Here is a 14154-nt window from a genome sequence, read left to right on the forward strand (position 1 = left end):
TTTTGCACCTCAACACAATGTTCATGATTACCCCTTTTCTTTGCAATGAGTATCCTTTGTGCGCTTGGCCAATCAAAATTTTGTAGTTAAAAAAAAAAAAATCTCTCTTTTTCACTAACAAAAAGGGAACATATCGCTATGGGCCTTAGCCCTTTGGGCATGCCAAAAAGGGTATCTTAGAAGATACTTTCTAATTCAACCCATAAATAAAACTCCTATTAATTTCTCATCTCAATTAGAACGAATCTCTAAATTCTCAAGCAAAAGAGTACTCAAGGCCTGTTCACACGTGCCTCTCTTCACACTCGAGATGAGAGACGGTAGACCGCGTCGCTGCCCTACGAGGTCTTCCATCTCCACTATCTACCCTGCGTGCTATAATCCTACGACTGTTGTCTCCACTTTGCGGCTGTACCCCCTACCTCTTTTAGTTGTCTGCTCCTCTGTCGAATTAGCTCTCAATTTAAAGCAAAATGGTCTCTGTGTTTGTGCCTGCACCCCACCTCGCCTCTTGCCCGTGGCTCCTCACCAACTTGCTCGCATTCCTCACTACGGTTCACTGTGCACCAAACCGCCTCCTTAGCTAAGTGCCAATTGAACGCACATTCGCCTTCTCCTTCTCCTCCTCTGCCTCTTATCAACATGGGTTCCAACACAGGCTGCATTGTTAAAGCACTACAGACAAACCACATAGAGAGTTGACAAAGCAAGCAATGACAAGCAGTTCAATTGCTCTTACACACCAGTCTGTGAGCCTCTTTCTATGCATTGGGTTGAAGGGGCCAACATCATCGGCGCAGGACCAGTCGGGACTGCCGCATGCTCGATGTTCCCTCCCTTGTACTTGAAAAGAGAAAACTGCATAGGTTCTCTGTGGAGACACATGACATATGATAGGCTAAGGCTACATATTGCCAAGCAATTTTGTGACCTCCCATACATGCCATTCCCGTCATCGTTCCCAACCTTTCCGATGAGAGCGCCATTTTGGAGTATCTTGATGATTATGCGCGTGCTTTTGACCTCCAATCTCAATTCAATGAGTCGCTTCGCTACGTGTCTCTCTCTGCTCTCCGACGCTCGCTCGCTACGCAAGCCTAATTTCTCGTTCGCTTTACTACTTTCCAACTCTGCCAGTACAGGGGAGCACCATTAACTAGAGCATTGCCAAACACGACGTGTCTGTTCCTCTCTCTCTTCCACGTGCCATGCGCCCCCTTTTCAATCCCAAATGCATTGCAAGATCTAGGTTTTTCCTCCCATAATTCAAGGTTAGAATTTAGAAAAATACATTTTTCGTAACCAAAGAAAATAAATTCTCCCAGTTCCAAAAAATATCTCTCTCCCCCTCTGTCCTCCACGCGCCTTCCCCCTTTTTTCTTCACTTTACCAAAGGGTATCTTCTAAGAAACCCTCTAATAACTCCAAAGCCAAAATTGGCAGGCCTATTTTTGGCTTTGGGGTTCTAATGGCTCTTAATGGCTCTACTTTGAATTTTCATTACATAGAATCTTCCCAAGATGCTTCAGCATCTCCAATTAGCATCTCCTTGCAGCTCAGATTTAAAATCAATCCCAATGGGTGGGATTTGACCTCGTCACATAGAGATGTGTAAAGTTCAACCTTAACCACTAGGCTATATGCCCGCATTTTAAATCCCAATGGGTGGGATTTGACCTCGTCACATAGAGATGTGTAAAGTTCAACCTTAACCACTAGGTTATATGCCTGCGCTGCCCTATGGGGTCCCTTTAAACATTAAAAAAAAACAATACACACCCAAAACCCCAAACCCCCCCCCCCCCCCCCCCCCCCCCCAAAAAAAACACACACCACAAACTAATTAATAGCTTTCCCTAAAAAGTCGTTTCCGGCACCTATTTGTCACTTTCTATTCTTTTCTCTCACAAAAACGCCTTCATTATGAAACTCTTCTCGATAGCCTTATGTAGGCCATAATAGTGAATTTTCACCTTGTTTTAGTTTGCAAAGTTTTAGAATACAACTTGAACCTTCACCTTGTTCTCCTTTGCTGTCAATTAGAGTTCTCGTTTCCTTGCTAGTAAAGTTTTTTTTTAAAACTCACAATGGTAGGTAATTTGGGGGGCTCTAGCAACGGGGGTGAAGATCTAGGAGAGAGGGATTGGGTCAGATCGATGCTTGGGGTGCAGGATGGTTAGTGAAGATCTGGCCCACCTATTCATGGACTGCCCAACTATTAAAGGCCTCGCAGGGAAAATATGCAAGTGGGTCCAAAAAACATGGAAAATTAGTTTCTTCAAGACTGACCTATTCCTTGGAGGCAAGAATGCACGAAGTCCTGCCCTCCTCGTCAACACTCAAATCGTTAGATACTTCTTCTTACATAAAGTATGGCAGACAAGGAACCGCCGTGTGTTTGAAGGAGGTTTTGAGGTGGCAAGCTTCGCAAAAATTACTCAAGAAAGCAAAGTGCTAATATGGATGCTCGGGCGCAAGCAACACTCGGAGGATTGGTCTAGGACTACTTGTGCCTTGTTGTCAGCAAATGGAATGCCTAGGACGAGGGAAAATCTTGGCCATCGGTAAATAAAAGATCTCATAAGGACAAGTTTATGGACCTTGTGTATCGAGGAGGAGCCGGCGGGTTGGTGGGGGTGGCTGCCCTGATAGCCGATGTAATTATAGTCCCTGGATGGTGTCATGGCTCAATATAATTCGCTCAAAATTGTGAGTTTTGCAAAAAAAAGAAACTCACAATGGTGAGTGTATTATATGCTAAACAAAAATCACAAATTCTATTCATGCTCAAGTAGAGCTATGATGTCTTCCGTAGAACGTCCCCTCGGTTTTCTATACAATAGATAATGGGGAAAGGGTTTCTGGCAACCCTCCCTGGCCACATGGCGACACTTCCTTACACATGCCAGTGTGCCCTGCATGAAATGGCAACACAGGAGACAGGCGACAGGCGACTGAGGCAAGATAGTGTGTGATTTGCGAGTTGCAGGCTACGAACGAAAAAGGAGAAAAAAGAGTCCATGCGCATTAACAACACCCTGTGTCAGTTAGTCGTAATGACCAACAGCTCCTCTATGGCAAGCAGATAACGACTCTCTCAGGTGACGAATAGGAGCGTCGTCATGTTCATGCACACAACTGGCCTCCTCCTCTTGCAAGCATGTAACGTCTCTCTCTCTCTCTCTCTCTCTCTCTCTCTCTCTCTCTCTCTCGGGATGGTTTCCAACGACGTTAAAATTCTCTTCTTGAGAGTGTGTGTGTGTGTGTGTGTGTGTGTGTGTTAATAAGAAGAGGAAAATGGTATAACCTTTCTATCATCCAAGTGTGGTAGATTCGATATGACATTTCCCTCTTGAATAACAAGTCTTGAGTTCAACTCGAGTCCTCGTCGGATAGATCTTTAAGGTCTCCTAGGATGCTTCCTAAGATGTTAAAATTCTCTTCTTCTTCTTCTTCTTCTTCTTCTCTCTCTCTCTCTCTCTCTCTCTCTCTCTCTCTCTCTCTCTCTCTCCAATTGTGGCAATAGTTGTAGGGATGGTATGGCAACACTTGACGTTTGCTTGAGTGCATTGATTTCAGCAACCCTCCCTGGCCACGTGGCGACACTTCCTTACTTCAGCCAATGTGCCCTGTGTAAAATGGCAACACAGGAGACAAGCGATTGAGGCAAGATAGTGTGCGATCTGTGAGCCAAAGGCTACAAACAAAAAAGGGGGAAAAAGAGGCCACACACATTAACAGCACCCTGTGTTAGCTAGCCATATTGAACAATAGCTCCTTTATGGCGAGCAGGTAATGACTCTACAAATAGGGGCATCATCACGCTCACGCTCACGCACACAACAATTGGGCTCCTCCTCTTGCAAGCAGGTAACGGATATCTCTCTCTCTCTCTCTCTCTCTCTCTCTCTCTCCTCCCCCCCCCCCTCGGTGGCAACAATTGTAGGGATGGTATGGCAGCACTTGAGCGATACTACTCAAGGAATATTTGCAAGGGAGTTTATACTGGCATAGGAGCACAGTGGATTAAGTGACCTTAAGGAAACCTCATACTTTACATGTAGTGAGGAAGCTATTGTTCTCATCAGAGCAAGGGAAATGGTAGGTTGTGTGCTTTATAATGCAATAGTAGCCAATACACTATCCAATTAGTAGCCAAACAAAATTGTGCATTTTTTTAAAATAACTTGTGCTTTTTCATTAGCAAAAAGGGGAGGCAGCACTAAGGTCTCACCCCTCAGAGAGCAGGCCAAAAAAATTTAGGACTATCATATTTTATGGTCCAGATTTCTACAAAAAAAATGAGCTCCTTATCCGGGGTATATAACTTTTATGTTCAAACTTTGCTTGGACAAATAAGATCCAATAAATTTTGACCTTTGATTTCTTATTTTTGATGGAAAATTTATACTATAGACTAGGGTATGTGAGCAATGCCTTATAAAGAGTACACATCAAGTTTGCCTTGGGCCTGCTATTGACGAGGAAAATGTCTTAGCTTAGAAACTAGCACTAGCTCGCATGACCCGCCTACAACGGGTCTTGCTCGCTCTTACAAACAGTACAATGATAAGGCCACCGATAGTGCTTAGACATGCCATCACTATATACATAAGGCCTACATCTCATGAATTTTTCTGCCCATAGTAGCAAATGCAAGTATACATGGTTACGTTTGCCTCTTTCCTTCAAGATGCAAGCATGTGTGGTTGCATCTTGAGGGACACCCTTGCTTTGCATCCACCCATAATAGCCCAGAGCTTCTTGGCCCTGCTCAAGTTGGTGGACATCTTGCAACCAGTGCATTCCAAAAGATGTCATCCCGCACCAGAAGCTCCTCAAGCACTTTCTGTGCTTTATAAAATGTACCACATTTGGCATACAAGGCAGTGCCAAGCAAGATGTTTCTTTTAACAATCCCTGACTAACAATATCATCATGAATTCTTTTGTCCATATCAACAAGTGCAAGTGTACTCGATTGCATTAGGCCTTTGCCTTCAAGATGCAAGCATATGTGATTGCATCTAAAGAGAGACCCTCACTTCGCGTCTGTCAAAAACAACCCAAAGCTTCATTGCCCTCCCCAAGTTGCGCATATCCCCGCAATCAGTGCATTTCAAGAGACATCATCCCGCACAGGAAGCTCCTCAAGCACTTCAAGGGGCCAAACAATCCACCACCCACTGCGTGCATCTGTTGTATGTGATCGCATTTAGAGAGATCCTCTCTATCTGCATCTGCTGAAAACAGCCCAAAGTTTTGTGACCCTGACCCTTGTGTTCAAGTTGCAAGCGTAAATGTTTGCATCTAGAGAGAGACCCTCCATTGAAAACAGCCCACAGCTTCTTGGTGCTGCCCAAGTGGGCATATCCCACAATCAATGCATTCCAAGAGCTAACATCCTACATAGGAAGCTCCTCAAGCACTTTTTTTCCATAATGAAGTGCACCACATTTGGCATACATGTCGACCAAGGAGGTGGCAAGCACAACATTTTATTTCAACAACACCTGACTAACAATATCATTGTGAATCCCTTTGTGTGATTACATTTACAAATTGCATTTGGAGAGATGTCCTCTCTCTACATCTACTAAAAAGAGCTCTCTCTTCCAGACCCTGACCAAGTTGGGCATATCCTACAATCAGTGAATTCCTTTGTGTGATTACATTTACAGATTGCATTTGGAGATATTTCCTCTCTCTACATCTACTAAAAAGAGCTCTCTCTTCCTGACCCTGACCAAGTTGGGCATATCCTACAATCAGTGCATTTCATGAGAAAACATCACGGATAGGAAGTTCCTTGAGCACTTTTTGTGCTTTACAAAGTGCACCACATTTGGCATATTTGGTATACATGCCAACCAAGGCAGTGCCAAGCACGACATTTTCTTTCAACAACCCCTGACTAACAATATCATCATGAATTTCTTTGCCCATATCAACATCTTGTGTGATGCCACATGCCTTCAAGTTGCAAGTGTACATGATTGCATCTAAGAGATGCCCTCTCTTTGCATCTGTTGAAAATAGATCTCTCTCTCTTCCTGACCCTGTTGGACATATCCTACAATCAATGCACTCCATGAGACAACATGCACTTGGAGAGACACCCCCGCTTGCATCAACTCAAAACAGCCCAGAGCGTATGTGATTGCATCTGGAGAGACACCCTCGCTTTGCATCAACTCAAAACAGCCCAGAGCGTATGTGATTGCATCTGGAGAGACACCCTCACTTCCCATTCGCTAAGCCCAGAGCTCCTTGGCCCTGCCCTTTTTGCATATCAATGCATTTTAAGAGACAACATCCCATACAAGAAGCTCCTCAAGCACTTACTGTGCTTTATGAAGTGTACCACATTTGGCATACATGTCGACCAAGGCAGTGCCAAGCACGATGTTTTTTTTCAACAACCCCTGTTGGACATATCGTGCAGTCAATACACCCTCGCTTTACATCATCTGAAAACACCCAAAAGCATATGAGATTGCATCTGGAGAGACACTCTCACTTCGCATCTACTGCTGCAAAAAGCCACAATTTGGACATATCCTGCAATTGTGCATTCCTTGTCTAGCCCGACAACATGCTTCTATAATGCCGCATTCCTTCAAGATGCAAGTGTACATGATTGCATTTGGAAAGATGCCATCTCTCTGCATCTGCTTAAAAAAGCTCTTTTTCTTCCCGACCCTCACCCTATCAGACATATCCTTCAATCAATGCACTCCATGAGACAACATGCATCTAGAGAGACACACTCACTTTGCATCAGCTGAAAACGGCCCAGAGCATAAGTGATTGCATCTGAGAAGATACCCTCGCTTTGCATCAGTTGGAAATAGCCCAGAGCATATGTGATTGCATCTAGAGAGACGCCCTCGTTCTGCATCCGCTGAAAAATGCCAAACTGTATTTTGAGCGTTAAAGTTCATTTATGTCTTATTGTATATATTATATAAGTAAATACAACTACACACACACACACACCCACACATTTCATCTCATTTCATTTCTTTGCGCAAGTTAAAGACTCATTGGACACAGATCTATGAGATTTCTTGGGATTGTTCCTTTGACGTTGCAAATATCTCTTCTTCTTCTTCTCTCTGTCTCTGTCTCTCGTTCTCCACCTCTAGCTTGTCACCAAACGCACTGCTGAATCCAGCAAATCTGGGCGCTAAGTTGCATAATAATGGGACCTCACGTATCTACCTATCTACTTGCTAAGAGATCACCTATTTGGAATGCACAACCTTCAAAAAGTGAGCCTTCCAATTCGGAGGGCCTCTTTTTTGGAAGGCCTATGTGCAGGTGCTCTTACCCTAGCAACTCTATGAACAATTACAACATGCAAGTTCTAACAAAGCGCACTTTCATCTGTGAGGGGGGGGGGGGGGGGGGGGGGCGCAGACCAACGTGCATATTGACACACTTGCCATGTTAGCCAAAGTGTGTTATACTGACCACTAGCTTGTCTGCATGTGTGTATCATGTGTTGCGGATTGCCCCCCCACGATGTATCATGGTGTTGACGACTCCCCTACTGTAGAGCTCCCACTGTTAGCAGCTTGGATCATTCCCCCTCCTCCGGTGACATGCTGAGTTTATGTCAAGACCCACCCCTCCATCTATCTCAAGACTTTCTCTTAGCTTTGATGTCGCTCAAGGTGCACAGCAAGAGAGATAATCCTTGCAATGGCTGAGAGCCATTGCCTCTCCTCGAGCCCAGAGAACATATCTACCTCCTAGATTCTCTCAAATTCTCTCAGCATCTACATGCAATAAATTGTTCACTTCTTTCTGCAGGTCTTGCAAATCATCCTCTAAGCCTTAGCATGTATGACAGTGACCATGATGATTCAACCATCATCTAATTTTTTGAAGTGTGGCACCGCCATCATCAAAGAAGAGAGACTCTATTTCCTTGAATGCATGCGTATTTCAGAACCCTTGACCTTAATTTCTTCTTCGTCTCAGCCTGTGGTAAAGACAACGGCAATGGTGGACTTGAGCTTTGAGGGAGCCAACTCTTGCTGCCTCGGCTTCCTCCATCGTTGTGTCCACCTCGTATTTTGTGTTTGGTTTTTTTTTGTGAATCACACACTAGCATGCATGCACATGCATTGCATACTGGCTTCTATTTTAAAAAAAAACCCAATACAAAATATGTCCAACATGGTTTTGGCAAGGAAGCTCTATGAGGCAGTTTACGTGGAACCATGGCTCGCAACTGGCTGCCGGTTGGCAACCAGCAACTACTCAGTTCCCATGAAAAGAAAAAATTTTGGAAATGCATTTAAAAATGGCGTATTTTTCCTCTGCGAAGCTGAAAAAGTGAGCAGAGTTTTGTCCTTTTCCATGGTTTCCAGCCTGCTCCACCTCCTCCCCTAGGAGCAGCATCGCAACCGGTTTGCAACCAATTGCAAACTTTTTCCTCACAACACCTCATGGGAACCAAACTGGTTCGCAATTGATTGGCAACCAGTTGGAAACCAGAGCTCCATGTGAACTGCACCTATGTTGTTTTTATTAGATGCGAAGTGAAGGCCGTTACCTTTCCGTCACTCTCCTCTCTTTTTCTAAACGTAGATGTACTATTTTTAGAAAAAGCAATAATTTTTTGGAATAATACCCTAATTGCGATAGAGAATCATTACAGATTTAGGCTATTTAGGATATTATTCAACATCAGGACATATAGTCCCAACGTACACACAAGCCTTTTTCTTTGACTACCACTGGTAAAAAAAAATTCATTTGTGGTTATATGAGACCTGAAAATAGCTCTTTTGTGAAATTCCCTAGGCACGCCTCGTGATTTTATCACTTGTTTAAAAATTCCATCTAAAATTACATTAACATAAGTTTTTGTCAGCTTCTAGACTCCTCTACCTACGGCTATGTCAGCCTATCTCCCTACCTGAGGAGCAAGGAGGCTCAAAGAGGAGGTTCGTGGGAGAGGGGAGGGGGGGGGGGGGGGGGGGGGGGGGGGGGGGGGGGGGGGGGCATCATTGTTGCAGATGGGTGGTCTAATGGATACTAGAGGTGACCTACTGGCATTGGCGGGCAAGGATTGGCCCTAGGTGGGGACCCTCAGCTGCACATGCTCTCAATCTGTCAGCATCTTGTAAGAAGCTTTCCCTCTTTTTAGAGATGCAATGGAGGGTGCCCCACTCATCCTCATGTGGGTGAAAAAAGGTGCCTATAACATGTTGGTCCGTCTCCAACTTAGAAAGCGTCCCGGATCATGGCAGGACCCAATTTCTTTTTGGCACCGATGAGTGGCAGAGAATGGACATATCTCCCTATTGACTATGGTTTTGCTTGCTAGTTGGCCTACAATGCACCTCGAGGCTCCCTTAGATAGTGCATGGCTCACCAAAATAGCTTCTGGATGATATTGCGGTTGATCAAGCTTTCATCTTCTTTGTGGTGGATGGCTCATGGGCCACCAATGACGGAGTGCTTGAGCTTCCCTCCTTGTGGGAAAAGCTTGAAGGTATCTAATCTTGCAATTCATAGTATGTCGGAACTCTTTGTTATGATGTGCTATTCTAGCTTTGTGTGGAGGGTGTCTAGCCGTGTGGCAGTGAGCTTGCCGCATTTAGGATCATATTGTTAGGTTTTTATGTTCAAGGGTGGCCCCCTGTTCAGCCAATCGCTATTGTGTATGGGTGTGTATTCCTAAGGGCTGGTTGTATCGTTAGAACTTTTGTCTCTCTCAAAATAGTTTCTGGATGATATTGCGGTTGATCAAGCTTTCATCTTCTTTGTGGTGGATGGCTCATGGGCCACCAATGACGGAGTGCTTGAGCTTCCCTCCTTGTGGGAAAAGCTTGAAGGTATCTAATCTTGCAATTCATAGTATGTCGGAACTCTTTGTTATGATGTGCTATTCTAGCTTTGTGTGGAGGGTGTCTAGCCGTGTGGTAGTGAGCTTGCCGCATTTAGGATCATATTGTTAGGTTTTTATGTTCAAGGGTGGCCCCCTGTTCAGCCAATCGCTATTGTGTATGGGTGTGTATTCCTAAGGGCTGGTTGTATCGTTAGAACTTTTGTCTCTCTCAAAATTTTGACAAATTATATCTTATCTCTCTCTCATGGAAAAGAAAGGCCACTTTAAATCTAATTTAACATATTTCGTCCTTTTTCTTGTAATGGGACATTAAGTAGGCATCAACTTATGTATAGGCCGGCCACTCTAATGGATAGTTGACATTTGTTGTCGTGCTTCTATAAAGAGAGACCGCAGGCAATGGATCTCCACACTATTTATCATCCTCTCGTATAGGACATCGTGACATTTAGATTCTTTTGGAGGATTCTACAGTGATGATTTTGGACATCCATTGGAAGGAGCAGATTTTGTCCAAGTTTACTTGACTTGGGCAATTCAATATATAATTGTGTTTTGCTATTATACATCAAGAAAATTTAAGTGGATGTCATGGGTTCAAATAATCCAGAATGTGTGTTTTTTCTTGGGGGGGGGGGGGTTGGGGAGGAGAGAGAGAGAGAGAGGGAGGGAGAGGCAATCCATTTTGTGTTATGTGCTTTTATATTGTTGATTTTTTGGCCTGCCCAACGGGCTAAGGCCATAGTGATGTGTTCCCTTTTTGCTAGTGAGAAATGTCATATGTATTTTAAGAAATAAAAGTAAAAAATAAAAATGGTCGATATGTTTTTTTCTTGAGAGGATGGGTTGGGTGTCTTTTGAGTGGTTCTCGAGATGATGGGTTAGGTGTCTAATCAAGAATGGTTGCAAGCTCGAAGTCTTAAATGGGGTGGGTGAGTGGTAGCAAGAAGGCAGCCCATATAATGAGTGGAGCTAGCGGTTCATTTCTCCTTTTGATTTTTGGAGTGGAGCCTCCTTGGGCTCCGTGGAGGATGCTCTCATTGGGGCTAGACATAATGGAGCCCTAGGTCTAGGCAAGCTTCTTCCAAGCCTACTGTTTTGCTCTGTTGTGGTTTTCTCACTGGCTGGGTCACGTTGGTGTTGTGCTTCCTTGTCTTGAAGGGTAGGGTGTTGTGTTGCATTAGTCAATTTGCCGATATGTGGCGTATCTTGGACGTGTTTTGGTATTGTGCATGGCCTACCTTTGTACGGTCTTGTAGTGCTATGTTTTGACATCCTGTTCGTCGATCTATGGCGGATCTAGGCCGTGCTACAATGCTCTGTTTTTTTTTTCGTAGGGTTTTATGTTGCTAGGTCGTGCGGTGTAGTGCTGCCTCTTGGTCATCATTTGCTGGTCTCTGGCGGATCTAGGTCGTGCTTCGGTGTTGTGATGCTCCGTACTGTAGGCTTGTGCTGCTCTGTTTAGTCGTCCCCTTCGTCGATGTGTGGCTGATCTTGGACGTTCATCAGTTGCACTGCTCTGGTCCTCGGTGTTGTCCTGCTGCTTTGTCATCCCCTCCGTCGATCTGTGGTGGATTTGGGCCTTTTTTGATGCTGCGCTACTTTATCCTGCGGTGTTGTGCTGCTCTACTCTGTCGTCCCCTCTGTCGGTCTATGACGGATTTTGGCTGGCCCTGCGGATCTGGACCTGCTATGTATTGCATCTCTTGGCAAGCACTCATTTGACTCTACCAGTCATAACAAATCTTGTTGTGACATGAAGAGTTCATTGTCACTCGGATGTCTGTTTGTCGTCTGCTCATTGGGTCTTTGACATATCCAACCGGTTTATGTTGATGAATCTTGTTCCGTGATGCGAATTGTCCTTCTCGTTATGGTGTTTCTAATACTGTTTTTCTGGTCGAATTTTAATAAACCACTTGTGTTCTAATCCTTGGTGTCTTTGCAGGGTTTTGCAGCTTTGGATGAATTTGGGGTGTTTGTTCTACTGGCCCGGAGTTGTAGGCGGAGTGACAACTTAATTTATTAATGCAAACTGATTTCTTTGGTAGCCATTAGGCTTGTTAGTCAAGTTTGGATTTGTTAAGAGTGTGGATGGGGTTGATTGACATGTAATGATTTCTAAAGTTTAAGAATGGCTCCAAGCCTAACTTTTGTCTGCGGTTTTAAGTTTTGTGCCTAAATCTCTCTAAAAGAAATTTTATTTTGCCTAAATGAGTCAAAAAGTCGTGCTTAAATTTTTTGGACGGAGAGCTTCACATTCTATGATGCAACTTTGGTCCATGAGATAATCATATTTTATGATTATTTTTATTGGCTGAGCATGTGGATCGAGTATGAACAAGTCATATTGGAGACTGCACTTCAAATGCAAGAAAGAAGATTGAATTTACCTTTATTTTTGTGATACTATAGATTGCTTACAATGATTCGAGATTTTTCTTAAATTTATTTAGGTGAAAGGAAAAAAATATGATTTTTTAATGTGCAGATCTAGAGTATATCTACTCATTGTTCATTAAGCTGGCAAGTGATTAACTTTCTCTCTCTTATTTACTCCAATTTTTTCTTTTGCCTTTTGCTCTCTTTAATCTTTTGCAGCCGTGCACTTCTCTCTATTATTCTCTCTTTCTCATCTCTCTAATTATGATCTAGTTTTCTCTCTCCTCTCATTTCTTTCTCTCTATTTGTAGCACATTATTCCTCTCTCGAAAATCGCACCAGTGAAAATTAAAGGTAGCAGCCTTCTCTCTTTTTGTCTCTATGTAGCATAAGATTCTTCTCCCAATACCATGCAATGACAAATGAGAGTTAATGCAAATATTTACGTTAATGATAAATATTTGAGTGAAATGCTAAAATATCTTCCTTGAAGTTTTCAAGATTATGCATTATGCTTCACATCTTAAAGTCGTGCAGGTGTATAAAACACTTAGAGATGTGTAAAGGAGCATCTCTCTGCTGAGGGGCTTGATGCTAATTTTTAGCTTCTTAACTCTCGTTGAGTTAGTATTCCCTCTTGAAGTAGCCTTAGCTATGCTTGTTGTGCTCTATTATTAGAGTGATAAGTATCCATTGTGATTTCTCAACATCCCTATTTTCTTTAGTGAAATCTCCTATACTTTATAGACTGTCCTATGGTCAAAGTGGACTTAGTCCTTCCTATCTTGGAATTCCTATGGATTCAAACATAAATGGTGAAGTGACTCTTCCTCTGCGTTTCCTTTCTTTTGCTGTCTTGAAGTAATGCTATCTTGTAATTTATCTTGAATTTTCTCTTGAATATAGATGCTTTTACAACAATTCCAAGCATGACTATTTTGAAAATTTAAGTGCAGCTCCTTGCAACAAAAACTTGCGTGAAGTTGTTTCAGAAAGTGTGGAACGTGGATCATCGAGAATTTTATTATATTCTCCAAGCCACCCAAGTAAAAATCATAAGTCCTAAAGCCAAACTAAAGAAAACTTCTCCAAGAGCTGCACAAAAAACTTTGAGTATTGCCAAAGGGATGGCTACTGTTAGAGGTTAGCTTCTTTTTGTGTTTTTTTGGATTTGAATACTCGTCGACCTTCTTTAGAATGTTTACCATTTTGAGAATTTCATAGGGAGTCTTGCGCTTAGCTCTTCCGATAGAGCCACTCCTTCTGGTGTTGTGAAACGTTCGCCGAGTTTAGCACCTATTAAAGAAGAGTCAAGACCAATTGTTGACTCCTTTGGTTCTCAGTTGGCATTAAATCAATCTACACATGAGCTTCTTATGTATGAACTCTTTGATGGTATAAATCATCGCTTCATCTTTATTGGAAAGGTCCTTGCAAAGTATGGCACATATTAAATCCAAAAAGGAAACTATAGTATATTCTTGACAACCGATCTAGTGGATAAGGTTGCAAATCATACTATTACTTTTGTTGTGGTGGAAAATTACATTGATCTATTTGTCAACACATTTATGGTGGATGATTTCTTGCGCATCGAGGGGCCCGTTGTGAGGAAGAAGAACCCTAACAATGGAGGCACCTGTCATCTTGCACTCTATGCTGATGCAACTACATCTATTGTGAAAGCATCCTTCTTTGACTTTGTTCTTACTCTATTTCCTAAGCATAAGATAAGAGATCTTGTTGCAACATGGAGTTTTGTCCTTGAAGACGGTGTGCTTACTGCTGCGTTCACTGTTGTCAAAGTGGAGAATATGGCCAAAAGTGATGGTAGTAGTGGCACTTGACTTATTATCGCAGATGGTCCTGTTGATGTTCAATGATAAGATTCTTTATGCAATTTTG

Source organism: Adiantum capillus-veneris, chromosome 26, assembly GCF_014529385.1.
Source record: "Adiantum capillus-veneris isolate H3 chromosome 26, ASM1452938v2, whole genome shotgun sequence".
Lineage (NCBI taxonomy): Eukaryota > Viridiplantae > Streptophyta > Polypodiopsida > Polypodiales > Pteridaceae > Adiantum > Adiantum capillus-veneris.